Source organism: Pseudophryne corroboree, chromosome 4, assembly GCF_028390025.1.
Source record: "Pseudophryne corroboree isolate aPseCor3 chromosome 4, aPseCor3.hap2, whole genome shotgun sequence".
Classification (NCBI taxonomy): Eukaryota; Metazoa; Chordata; class Amphibia; order Anura; family Myobatrachidae; genus Pseudophryne; species Pseudophryne corroboree.
Genome location: NC_086447.1, coordinates 461170055 through 461182984, shown reverse-complemented (window position 1 = coordinate 461182984; position 12930 = coordinate 461170055). Strand labels below are relative to the sequence as shown.

Sequence of the window (12930 nt, the reverse complement as noted above, 5' to 3'; positions counted from 1 at the left end):
ATTTGCCTATTTTCCCAGAAGGTGTGGGATACTCCTGACTTTTGGTCAATATTTCTGCTATTAATCGGGGAGGTCCGATGGTTCTGAACAATCAATGGCAAAGAAACTGCATCTCATAGCTCCACCCGAATCGTGGCCCACATAGCTCTGCTCTTCCTCCATGAGCACAAGTACTGTAGTGATGTTCCTATATGTCACAAACCATTGATGGTTTCCCATCGACAGTTTCTTGACATCAATGTATTACACTGATAGTTAACTATTCAAAGGCCATCTGTACAGAAGGAAGATGCAGCTGGCCATTAACGGGCTCAAGGCCTGGTACTTCTTGCAATTAAGCCCTGCCCCCTCATGGCATACTGTGGTGGTTCGTGGGTCTATGAATAAGGGGTGGGCCATAATGCAGTAATTCTCTGAATCACGTCATATTGGCTGACTCCATGGATACACAAAATAAAGCATTAGGAAGTAGGTGGGATGCGGGGGTGGGACTTCCTCTGACAATTCAGGAGTCTCACGTGCATTGCGGTCCCGGATGAGTAGGTAAGTATAGACATGCATAAGAAAACATTTTACTAAATTAGCATCAGAACCTTGAACGAATAAAACATATTAACACTGTAATTTCTTGCTACAGAATAAACATGACTTGTACATTACAGTCTAATTCATAGTCACACACAATGCCATTATTCATGAAACTCAGCAATTTTTTTTTTTGCGCAATAAAATCTGAAGACCACTGGGATGCATGTGTTACACCATTGTTCTTCAACCTGTGGCCCTCAAGCTGCTGCGGAACTACACATCCCATCATGCCCTGCCACAGTTTTGCTATAAAGGCATGGTACAACTGAGGCAGGGCATGATGGGATGTGTAGTTCCCCAGCAGCTGAAGGGCCACAGGTTGAAGACTCATGTGTTACACAGAGTGTACGCACAAAGGTGCTGTTGCATTCAGGTCAGATGGTATCAGAAATGTTGTGAAAAAGTAATGCGTATTCCTAGGCGTTGGCTAGAAATGAATGTAAAAAGATTGTATTCTGTGGGCCTGGTTATAGATGTGTTAGGGGCAGGTCCTTGCAAGTGGCTGCTTTCACAGACACACAGCCACAGGCGTAAGAGGCTATGGTCATATGGAAAAATTGCACATGCCATAGGGCTGGTACAAGTTTCGATGGTGCGGTCAACGGTGGCGTATAAAGATGCATCAATCAGTATTACAGCATGTGATGTAAATAAAAGTGGCCATCTCAGTCCTTGCACATTTGGCCACATGTGGATGTGCACAAGGGAGAAGTTTGGAGAGGTATTTGCATAAAGTTTTACATGGATGGCTACCAATAGATGCTGCTGCATGCACTTCTGCATACAATTAATGCCCTATAGCTCTACAACTACACATGAATAAGTGAAACATCACAGATGGACAGTTAAAATTCAGTTAATACTTTTGCAATTTATAATGTATGTAGTGTAATTGCATAAGTTGATGTTTACTGACAATAGAAAACAGCCTTAAGTCTTAAAATTAGAGATGAGCGAGTTCGGTTTCCCGGGAACCGAACCCCCCCGAACTTTGCGATGCGAGCGGGATCCGAGCCTGACTCTGGTTTTCCTGCCCTCCTCTATTATGTCATAAAGGCAAAATGTCATCACCTCGCTGTCGGATTCTCGCGGGTTTTGGATTGTACAGTATATAAGTCCCCATGCATCAGCACCATCTTCACTCCAGCACTGGAGAGTGTACTGGACGGATGTGTCCGTCTCAGAACTACTGCGAGGCATGGCATGACATTTGGCGGATGGAGGTGCCCTGTGTTCTGTATCTGAAAAAGGGGTACTCTGTCTGCTGTATTTGAAAGCGGTGCTCTCTCTCTGTCAGCTGTATCCGTAAAGGGGTGCTTTCTCTCTGTCAGCTGTATCTGAAAGGGGTGCTTTCTCTCTGTCAGCTCTATCTGTAAAGGGGTGCTTTATCTGTGTCAGCTGTATCTGAAAAAGGGGTGCTCTCTGTCTGCTGTATTTGAAAGGGGTGCTCTCTGTCTGCTGTATCTGAAAAAGGGGTGCTCTCTCTGTCAGCTGTATCTGAAAAAGGGATGCTCTGTGTCTGCTGTATTTGAAAGGGGTGCTCTCTCTGTCAGCTGTATCTGAAAAAGGGAAGCTCTGTGTCTGCTGTATTTGAAAGGGGTGCTCTCTCTGTCAGCTGTATCTGAAAAAGGGATGCTCTGTGTCTGCTGTATTTGAAAGGGGTGCTCTCTCTGTCAGCTGTATCTGAAAAAGTGGTACTCTGTCTGCTGTATCTGAAAGGGGTGATCTGTCCGTCCATCCAGGGGCTTTTAATAAAAGCTAAAAACAAAAAGCCTAAAATGAAAATTATAAAATATATATATATATGTTTTTGTTTTTGTTTGTGCTGTACCCCAGTGTACTATACAATTTTTTATTTTATTTTCATAAGTACTGTGACAATGCCGGTCAGACCGCAGTATAGTATTTCCTAGTCATACACGTATTGTGTAATGCTGTCTGGAAAGTTAACCGCAGTGTGTAATTATTATTATATACATTTCTGACTCATTTGTGTGACGCTGTTGGTGAAGACAACCGCAATGTGTAATTATTATTATATACATTTCTGACTCATTTGTGCGACAAACTCACAATAGACATACATCAAAACTTCCTGTGACTCATAATGAACATGCCAACCATGCCATTCAGCATAATCCTCTAAATCTGGACTGTACTGCTTAAAACATTTTAAAATTATTATTATTATTTTTATTATTATTATTATCATATATTTTTTTAAAGGGCTCAAAGATGCTTTGAAAGAGCTACCCTTTTCCACTCAAAATATTTAGGGGCTCACTTAGAGTTGGACTTATGTGCACCACAAATATACATATGCATTTAAATCTGTATATTTTCCCATTTTGCTGACTAGCATCTGCTTATAAACAAAATAATACTTGTAAAGCCATAAAGGTGTCCCTTCTTCGGTGACAGTATAAATATGGAGATGTCCTCCGTGTTCCCAAGAATTTCCATGGAACCACAAAGATACAAAAAAAAACCCACAATAGTTTCTTATCTTAAATACATATTACACATAGGCCCTCATTCCGAGTTGTTCGCTCGTTAGTGGTTTTCGCAACGGAGCGATTTGATGCAAACTGCGCATGCGCAATGTTCGCAGAGTGCAAGCGCTTAGTTATTTTACTCAAAAGTTAGGTATTTTACTCACGGCATAACAAGGAATTTTCATCGTTCTGGTGATCGGAGTGTGATTGACAGGAAGTGGGTGTTTCTAGGCGGAAACTGGCCGTTTTATGGGTGTGTGCTGAAAAACGCTGCCGTTTCTGGGAAAAACGCGGGAGTGGCTGGAGAAACGGGGGAGTGTCTGGCCGAACGCTGGGTGTGTTTGTGACATCAAACCAGGAACGAAACTGACTGAACTGATCGCAGTGGCAGAGTCCCGAGCTACTCAGAAACTGCAAAGAAATTTCTATTTGCAATTATGCAAATCTTTCGTTCGCAATTCTGCTAAGCTAAGATTCACTCCCAGTAGGCGGCGGCTTAGCGTGTGCAATGCTGCTAAAAGCAGCTAGCGAGCGAACAACTCGGAATGAGGGCCATAGAGTAGGGCGGGATGCACTATCCTCTAAAATGTGTTCAAACCTCCAAAATTGCAGTTTTCAGAGGTCTGACTGCATTCAAGTTCTGAGCTTGTTCCTGATAGGAAACCCATAATAGAAGCCTATGGCTTTTTACTGCAGACTTATTTGAGAGGTATCCAATAGGCTATCTCCTGGTGTCCCCCACGACTCGCACATGCAATGGCCGTCATAAACCCCGAAGTCCTCACACCGCAAAGGACATCTCTTGTAACACCTGCTTACCGCTTATCCGTAGTATCCTTCTGGCGATCAGCAGGGTTACAAAGGCTGTGTCTCTGTCTCACCTTGGCGATGCCTCCATCCGAGCCAGTATAGCTTGCTTAATGCTAGTGGACTAAGGGGTTGGCTCAGGAAACCCCTGGCCATAGGGAATGGATGTAGAGAGAAGGGTAATACAGTACCTAATGAGCATTAACAACCAGTGTGTTATGAGCCACGGCAGTGGCTCATTCCTGTTTTGCATTTTGGTTATGTATTTTATGTTTTACTTCTGTTTCTGTTCCCTTGGCTTTTGTGGGGTGTCCGGTGTCCACCCTTAAGGAGAGAGTACTGTTTTGAACCACAAGCAGTGGTTCATTCCTGTTCATGTATTTTATGTTCTAGTTCTCTTGCAGGCCAGGATTTCCTTTGCTCTGGTTTAGAAGACTCTTGTTGTCCGCCGGTGGTGAGTCTGTGTTATTGCAGCCTGTTTCCATGTGTTTAGCCTCACCTGTCTGTTAATTGCACCTGTCAGTTTGGAGTCGTGCAGCAGGGCAGCTGCATGATATAATTAATTAGGGTCCCTGCTGTGATTGGAGGTATTCCTTGTTATATTCTCCCTCACTGTCTGACACAGACGCCGGTGATAGCTTCTGTCTAGCTGTATCCTGCCTTGAAGCATTCCTGTCTAGGAGTCCTGTGGCTTTGCCTGTGTCTGATCCGGTATCCTGCCTTGAAGCATTCCTGTCCAGGAGTCCTGTGGCTCTGCCTGTGTCTGATCCAGTATCCTGCTTCTTGGTGTCCACTGGTCTGTCGTTTGGAATTCTGCCTGTCCTCCGGTCCTGAGAGCCTGTGTCAGCTACTTTGGGGGTTCCTGTCCTTTTGCCAGTATTCATACCGGTGTCATGAGTAGCGACTTCGCCGCATCCCTCGGCCTAGGCCGTAGCTACTTGTTGCTCTTGCTTTGGATTTTCTGCAGAGGGTTCTGCGTGTGCTGTCCTCACCGGAACACAGCGGTGTTGTGTCGGCATGTGGACAGCACTGCCTTTGTTGTAGTTTTTGTCTTGGCGGCTGTGCCGCACATACTTTATTTTAGTTCTGTAGCACCCCTAACTGGGTACTTCCTTCTCTAGTTAGAGGTTCCCCTTGTCATCGCCCCATCTCAGTCTACGCCTTGTCTCCAACTAAGACCGGGGGCATCGGAGTTGGGCAGACATAATCCGCCCTTTAAACGCGGCTGCCGTGGGCCCAAGAAACCATAGTCACGCAGGCGTAGGCTGACAACGAGGGTGAGACAACGGAGTTAGGGATCCTTGGGGGTGCTGCCGAGCTCCATTCCTAGTTGCAGCATTACGTTCCTGTACTTGGGGCTCATCCGCCCAGTTTCAGGAGTATCAAGTACAGTGAACGTAACACAGTGTTTGTCATCTACACATGTAAATGGCACATAATGCAAAGAAAAGAGGTGAAAGATGGAATTGTCCTTGGGCCCTACCACCCACTATGAATAGTAATAAAACACTGCAGTTTAATTTCCCCAACTGTGTTACACAATACGTGTATAAGTAGGGAAAAATATATATATTACTGTGATACCACCTTTAATAAACCTCTCCTAAGGGGATAAAAAGGGGGTTGACATAATGATGTCATTACCGATATGTGGCTTGCGTTGCATGAACGATAATGCCCAAATGGAGAATCTGAACAAAATTTGGATTGCACCTCCAGTGTGTAGAATTTAATAAACTACAAAAATGCAAAGCCCTTACTCACTGACTGACTCATCGCTAATTCACTTCCCGATAGGTTAGGAAGATGAAATATAACATAGATATTCTGCAGGTGGGAAATAGGAAAACTATGTAATTAGAATTTAAATAAACCTCCCCTAAGGGGATGAAAAGGGGTTTGACATAATGACGTCATCACCAATGCGTGGCTTATGTTGCATGATTGATAATACCCAAAAGGACAATCGGATCAAAATGTGGATTGCACCTCCAGTGTGTAGAGTTTAATAAACTACAAAAATGGTCCTGTCACTTTTTACCGTATTTGCTATGGGTGCACGCCAAGAACCATGGATTAATATTTACTTACATTAAGACATCTCAAATTTAAATCTCTATATTACCACATTTTTGACACTCATTTATATTTACAACCATGAAAATCAGAAACTCACGTACGAAGAATGGGTAGAACAGCTAGTACAGTATAAATAGAAGGTAAAAAGTTCATAGTAATACATGCATATTTAAGCAGGAAAACAGCATATATCTTTGTGCCTTATTACCCTAATTCCTGACTCGATTGCCTAAGGCATTTTACGGTGGTGGTATTTTGTTGGGCACCCGCTGGCGACTTTGCTTTTGTCAAAATATTCAACTAGTGAAAATGAGGGAGCGCATAAACAATCTAATGTAGCAAAATATAAAACATTTAATAGCACTAATTAGTAACAATTTAAAAACAATAAGTGACATACATGGTCTCCAGACCCGCAGTAACCAATTAGTTGTTATATAGGTTATTGGTATACCAGATGTTTAATAGTCTGTGCAGCACAGTTCCTGTTTAAATGAATGTGGCAAAGATATTTGGCTCATATGTAAATTGTTCCAGCCAGTATGATGTAAGCTTGGGCAGATGGTTATTGAGCTGTCGTCTGGACACAGCACTTGGAACCATCGGAAAGCCGCGCTATGCTACCACCTCCCCGCTACCGCATATGCTCACCAGCTTGATATGAAATCTTCCGATCCCGTATGCATGACGGGTGAGCTTTACAGGAGCGGCGGTGTCAGTTCTTAGCCGGGGAGGGAGGGCGCAGCTTCTAGAAGAGACGGACATAGTGCGCTGTCAGATACCGGTAGGCAGATGAATGAACCAGTAGGCAGGTGATGATTGATGAGCTGTGCCGATATTAAAGGTTATATGCGTTGAAAGGAGACCCCCTTAACGCGTTTCTCCGTGGCAACGGTTTCCTCAGAAGGCATTCCCAGTATATTTAAAGGGAAGATTGACCAATCGGTGAGATAAAACGGATTAGCTCATTAGCATAATGAGCAAGGTAATTGTCCATCTGTGTATACAGGTGTCTCAATGAAACATATTCAATCCAAATTTTTATAGCAAATGTAAATACACTGATTCCACTATAGACTTTAATCAATAAAAATTGATACATATAAAATCACATTCAATTAAGCACGGCATCTATTTGGAGAAACATATATATGTCTTTTTTTTTTTTAAATATTGAAAAAAATGATAATAAGTATATCTGGAAGCTCACAGCAGTCTAATAGAGCTGCTGTGGCTCACCAAACTAATAGCACAACAGTGTGTGCTGAGAGACTAGGGTTTGAATCCTCCCATGTATAGAAACATTCGGTTTTTACTATAAAAATTACTTTTATTAGTTAATTTGACTTTGCTTTTGCGCTGCCCATGTGAGCTGAGATAGGGTGGCCGTCGGAAGAGCAGCTCACTAAACTGACCTGAGCCAGCAGCAAGGGGAGCGCCAGAGCGGGTGCGATAGTATAACCTGCCATGCCAGAATGCAGTGGGGGGAAGAGAGGCTGTCTGGGCTGGCCACCACTAACACTAATTGGGCCAGCTGTCACTAACAAGTCTGGCTCTGTGCACTGGATCCTGCTATTGCTATACCCACCTAGCCCCCCCCCCCCACCACCACCGTGTTTGATACCCTGTACCTGCTAAATTTGTGTGTATGTCACCTTGTACCCCCTACCCCTGTGTGTATGATATATTGTACCCCCCTACCATCCCCAGTGTATGGCACACTGTACACCACCTAACTCTGTGTGTGACACCCTGTACTCCATCCCCCCATGTATGAAACACTTTACACCCCCACACCATTCTGTGCGACACCCTGTACCCCATCCCCCCGTGTATGACACACTTTACACCCCCTACACCTCTGTGTCACCCTGTGCTCGCTACCCTTCCCCCATGTATGACACACTGTACACCCTCTACCTCTGTGTGTGTGTCACCCTGCAAAACAAGGGTACTATATTTTTTATTTGTCTGATGGTGAATTGTAACATGTTATGGGTTATTTATATGCTGGTATGTCCATGTAAATTGAAATACATTGGTAAAACCAAACGTCCCCTCAAAATCCGAATACAAGAACATGCAGAGTATTAAGAATAAAGTGGACAGTCACACAATTCCGAGACATTTCAGTACATATCATGATGGTCTACCCCCGGCAGGCTGCATATTGCACAGGGTGCCTCTATATGCGATTTGCTGCACAGGTGGTAACATACCCATATTTCAACAGGCTGCTTGTGTATGTATGTTGAATAGTCCCAGAGAGATCCCCTGCAGATTAGCTTTGCTCTATGGGCCTAATTCAGACCTGAACGCTCGCTAGGGGTTCTTGCACTGCTGCGAACAGATAGTCGCCGCCCATAGGGGTGTATTTTCGCTTTGCAAGTGTGTGAACGCATGTGTAGCAGAGCTGTACAAACAGATCTTGTGCAGTCTCTGCACAGCCCAGGACTTACTCAGCCGCTGCGAACACTTCAGCCTGTCCGGGACCGGAACTGACGTTAGGAACCCTCCCTGCAAACGCATGGACACACATGCGTTTTTCCAACCACTCCCAGAAAATGGTCAGTTACCACCCACAAATGGCTTCTTCCTGTCAATCTCCTTGCGATCGCCCGTGCAAATGGATTCTTTCTTAAACCCATCGCTGAGCAGCGATCCGCTTTGTACCTGTGCAACACGCCTGCGCATTGCGGTGCATATGCATGCGCAGTTCTGACCTGATCATAGCGCTGCAAAAAAACGCTAGCGAGCGATCAGGTCTGAATTACCCCCCATGTCTTTACAGCTGTCCCTCTAGTTATTCTTTGTGCATTTGGAATACTCCCAGAGAAGCGGTTCAGTTTTGCTCTGTGGTTTCAGAGCTGTATATCATATACTATCAGTTACTTTATGGATACAAGTATCAATGTTTTTTGGAGTGCTGGGTGCTTTTGTTACATTGTTTGATTATAACTGTAATGTACTGGGATACTTACTACAATTCTAGCAACATATGTATCAGTAGGGAACTGTATGTGCACTAGGGCTATTACTATTATTACAGAAAAGCCAATTAAAACTTACATGACTGCACAAGTGGTGATTGGTACATACCAAGTATATAACACATCTGCACCTCTTTTCTTGTTTCCATTACCGGGACTACCGCTGTGTAGTAGTTCTCTCATCGGCTGCGCTGGTTTATTGTCATCAGCCAACAGCTGAAATGAACCCACATGCTCAGACCCATGTGATCTCTCTGTGTTTCTATTGGCTGGTACGAGTACAGATCTCTCACCCCATATTCAATGTAAATGCAGGGCAGCAGAATCTGGAAAATACCATCAGTAGCCTGCCTTCTTTCCTTTAAATGCCAGCCCTATGTTGTGTAATTATTATCATCCTTATTATATTACTACGTATCTGGCTGAGGATATTACACTTGAACCTGTGAAACTTTTATTATATGTTATGTTATATGTTGTTGAGTCTATATTTCGCCTTTTTAAACATTGTGTGAGTATTGTCTACTCAATTTTACTGTATGAATTTAAAGTGCAGTTTTATTATAACTGCTGCACAAACTACAATTTGGTATAAACAAGATCAGTCAGAGTGCTCCCAGGAAAGAGAGTCGTGTGCCCTTCTTGGACGTTGTTGGTGTGTTCGTATTGAAATTACTCTCAGGTAGCACCACTGACATTTATTGGATATGTATTTTACATTATATGACTAATATAAAGTCTGGTATAATGATCACTATACAATTAACCTATTACCAGACCAGTGCGGTTGGAACACCCTCTAGACTCAAGTACATATCATAGATCAGATGTAAAAGGTTTAAAGATTTAAAGCAATTGAGTTGGTCAAATTAGGTCCAAGGGGAGAAAAAAGGGAAAATAAAACGGTCAAGACTCTAAATGTTTTGGATATCTGAATTGAATACTTTGGTCCCTAGTGTTCTGAATGACAATTACGAGATTGCGCCATTTTTATAATTATAGTATCTTTTAGTGGGTTTTAATCTTAAGCATCTCATTGTTTAACAAACTACTTTTCTTGGTATTTGTTATTGGGTTTTTTGTTTTTTGTTTTTAGCTGTACACGTTCCTTGACTAATTGCTATTGTATTTGTCATCTATACCTATTAACCCTATTTTAAAATTTATTATGTTATTTAGTGATATTTTTATTATTTCGATTTTTATTAAGACTATTTTATTATGTTTATGATAGTCATTATTGTATTTATGAATTATTTAAATCTGAATGACTGTACTGTTTACAATGGCCGCTGAGTATTATATATATAGCTAGCTACATAAATATGGCCACCGCCACTAAAAAGCGTTTGTGGCCTTATGGTACCATTTTGGATATTTAAACCACACACATGGCTAACACAATTGGAACTTTATGCTAAGAGACTGCATAAATATGTCCACCGTCACTACAGACTCGTTATTATATGCTGTGGTGGCCATGTTGTGAGAGACACCTGCCATTGTGGTGGTGGATCTGTGTTTAAATAGATGCCGTAGTCCATAGGGGGCGGCCAGTGGAATAGGTGTGCATGTCGCAGGGAGCTAGCATTGTGACTAGACAATCACCACCCATGCACATGCGGCGCGGTCAGCATTGTCAAGGATGGCGTGACATCACTCGGTTGCTAGGAAACATATAATACTCATGGGCAGGGGTGGATTGGGATAGAAAACCAGCCGGGAAATTTATAGAGGCACACCTAATTGGGGAGCGGTCTGATGAGGGGGTGGGGTCTGTTGAGGGGGCGGGATCCCTCCTCACAGGGCCTGATTGTACGCAATTACGGCCTTCCTTGCATCTTTTGCTGCAGTTGTGTCTCAGACCAGGGGCGGATCGGAAACTAAAAGTGGCCCTGTAACATTTTGTAGAAGTGGCCCGACATGGGCAGCACAAGAGGTATAACATATTGTGTAGCCATAGCAGCATCACTGGACGGCAGAGTTTCTGTACTGCAGAGATGCAATAACAGAATAAATAAGAATTTACTTACCGATAATTCTATTTCTCGTAGTCCGTAGTGGATGCTGGGACTCCGTCAGGACCATGGGGAATAGCGGCTCCGCAGGAGACAGGGCACAAAAGTAAAAGCTTTAGGATCAGGTGGTGTGCACTGGCTCCTCCCCCTATGACCCTCCTCCAAGCCTCAGTTAGGATACTGTGCCCGGACGAGCGTACACAATAAGGAAGGATTTTGAATCCCGGGTAAGACTCATACCAGCCACACCAATCACACTGTACCACCTGTGATCTGAACCCAGTTAACAGCATGATAACAGCGGAGCCTCTGAAAAGATGGCTCACAACAATAATAACCCGATTTTTGTAACAATAACTATGTACAAGTATTGCAGACAATCCGCACTTGGGATGGGCGCCCAGCATCCACTACGGACTACGAGAAATAGAATTATCGGTAAGTAAATTCTTATTTTCTCTGACGTCCTAGTGGATGCTGGGACTCCGTCAGGACCATGGGGATTATACCAAAGCTCCCAAACGGGCGGGAGAGTGCGGATGACTCTGCAGCACCGAATGAGAGAACTCCAGGTCCTCCTCAGCCAGGGTATCAAATTTGTAGAATTTTGCAAACGTGTTTGCTCCTGACCAAGTAGCAGCTCGGCAAAGTTGTAAAGCCGAGACCCCTCGGGCAGCCGCCCAAGATGAGCCCACCTTCCTTGTGAAATGGGCATTTACATATTTTGGCTGTGGCAGGCCTGCCACAGAATGTGCAAGCTGAATTGTACTACACATCCAACTAGCAATCGTCTGCTTAGAAGCAAGAGCACCCAGTTTGTTGGGTGCATACAGGATAACAGCAAATCAGTTTTCCTGACTCCAGCCGTCCTGGAAACCTATATTTTCAGGGCCCTGACAACATCTAGCAACTTGGAGTCCTCCAAGTCCCTAATAGCCGCAGGTACCACAATAAACTGGTTCAGGTGAAACGCTGACACCACCTTAGGGAGAAACTGGGGACGAGTCCGCAGCTCTGCCCTGTCCGAATGGACAATCAGATATGGGCTTTTGTGAGACAAAGCCACCAATTCTGACACTCGCCTGGCCGAGGCCAGGGCCAACCGCATGGTCACTTTTCATGTGAGATATTTCAAATCCACAGATTTGAGCGGTTTAAAATGTGATTTGAGGAAACCCAGAACTACGTTGAGATCCCACAGTGCCACTAGAGGCACAAAAGGGGGTTGTATATGCAGTACTCCCTTGACAAACTTCTGGACTTCAGGAAGTGAAGCCAATTCTTTTTGGAAGAAAATTGACAGGGCCGAAATTTGAACCTTAATGGACCCCAATTTGAGGCCCATAGACACTCCTGTTTGCAGGAAATGCAGGAATCGACCGAGTTGAAATTTCTTCGTGGGGCCTTCCAGGCCTCACACCACGCAACATATTTTCGCCACATGTGGTGATAATGTTGTGCGGTCACCTCCTTCCTGGCTTTAACCAGGGTAGGAATGACCTCTTCCGGAATGCCTTTTTCCCTTAGGATCCGGCGTTCCACCGCCATGCCGTCAAACGCAGCCGCGGTAAGTCTTGGAACAGACATGGTACTTACTGAAGCAAGTCCCTTCTTAGCGGCAGAGGCCATGAGTCCTTTGTGAGCATTTCTTGAAGTTCCGGGTACCAAGTCCTTCTTGGCCAATCCGGTGCCACAAGTATAGTTCTTACTCCTCTACGTCTTATAATTCTCAGTACCTTGGGTATGATAAGCAGAGGAGGGAACACATACAACGACTGGTACACCCACTGTGTTACCAGAACGTCCACAGCTATTGCCTGAGGGTCTCTTGTGTTCAGGCGGGACGCCATCATGTCCACCTTTGGTCTTTCCCAACGGTTTACAATCATGTGGAAGACTTCCCGATGAAGTCCCCACTCTCCCGGGTGGAGGTCGTGCCTGCTGAGGAAATCT

At 44.1% G+C, this 12930-nt stretch overlaps 1 protein-coding gene across 1 annotated transcript in view; it reads right to left on the bottom strand.

The window, feature by feature from the left end:
* Nucleotides 1-12930, bottom strand: part of KLHL32 (kelch like family member 32) — a 320778-nt gene that overhangs the window by 243536 nt on the left and 64312 nt on the right. The gene's annotated exons all lie outside the window — the stretch shown is intronic.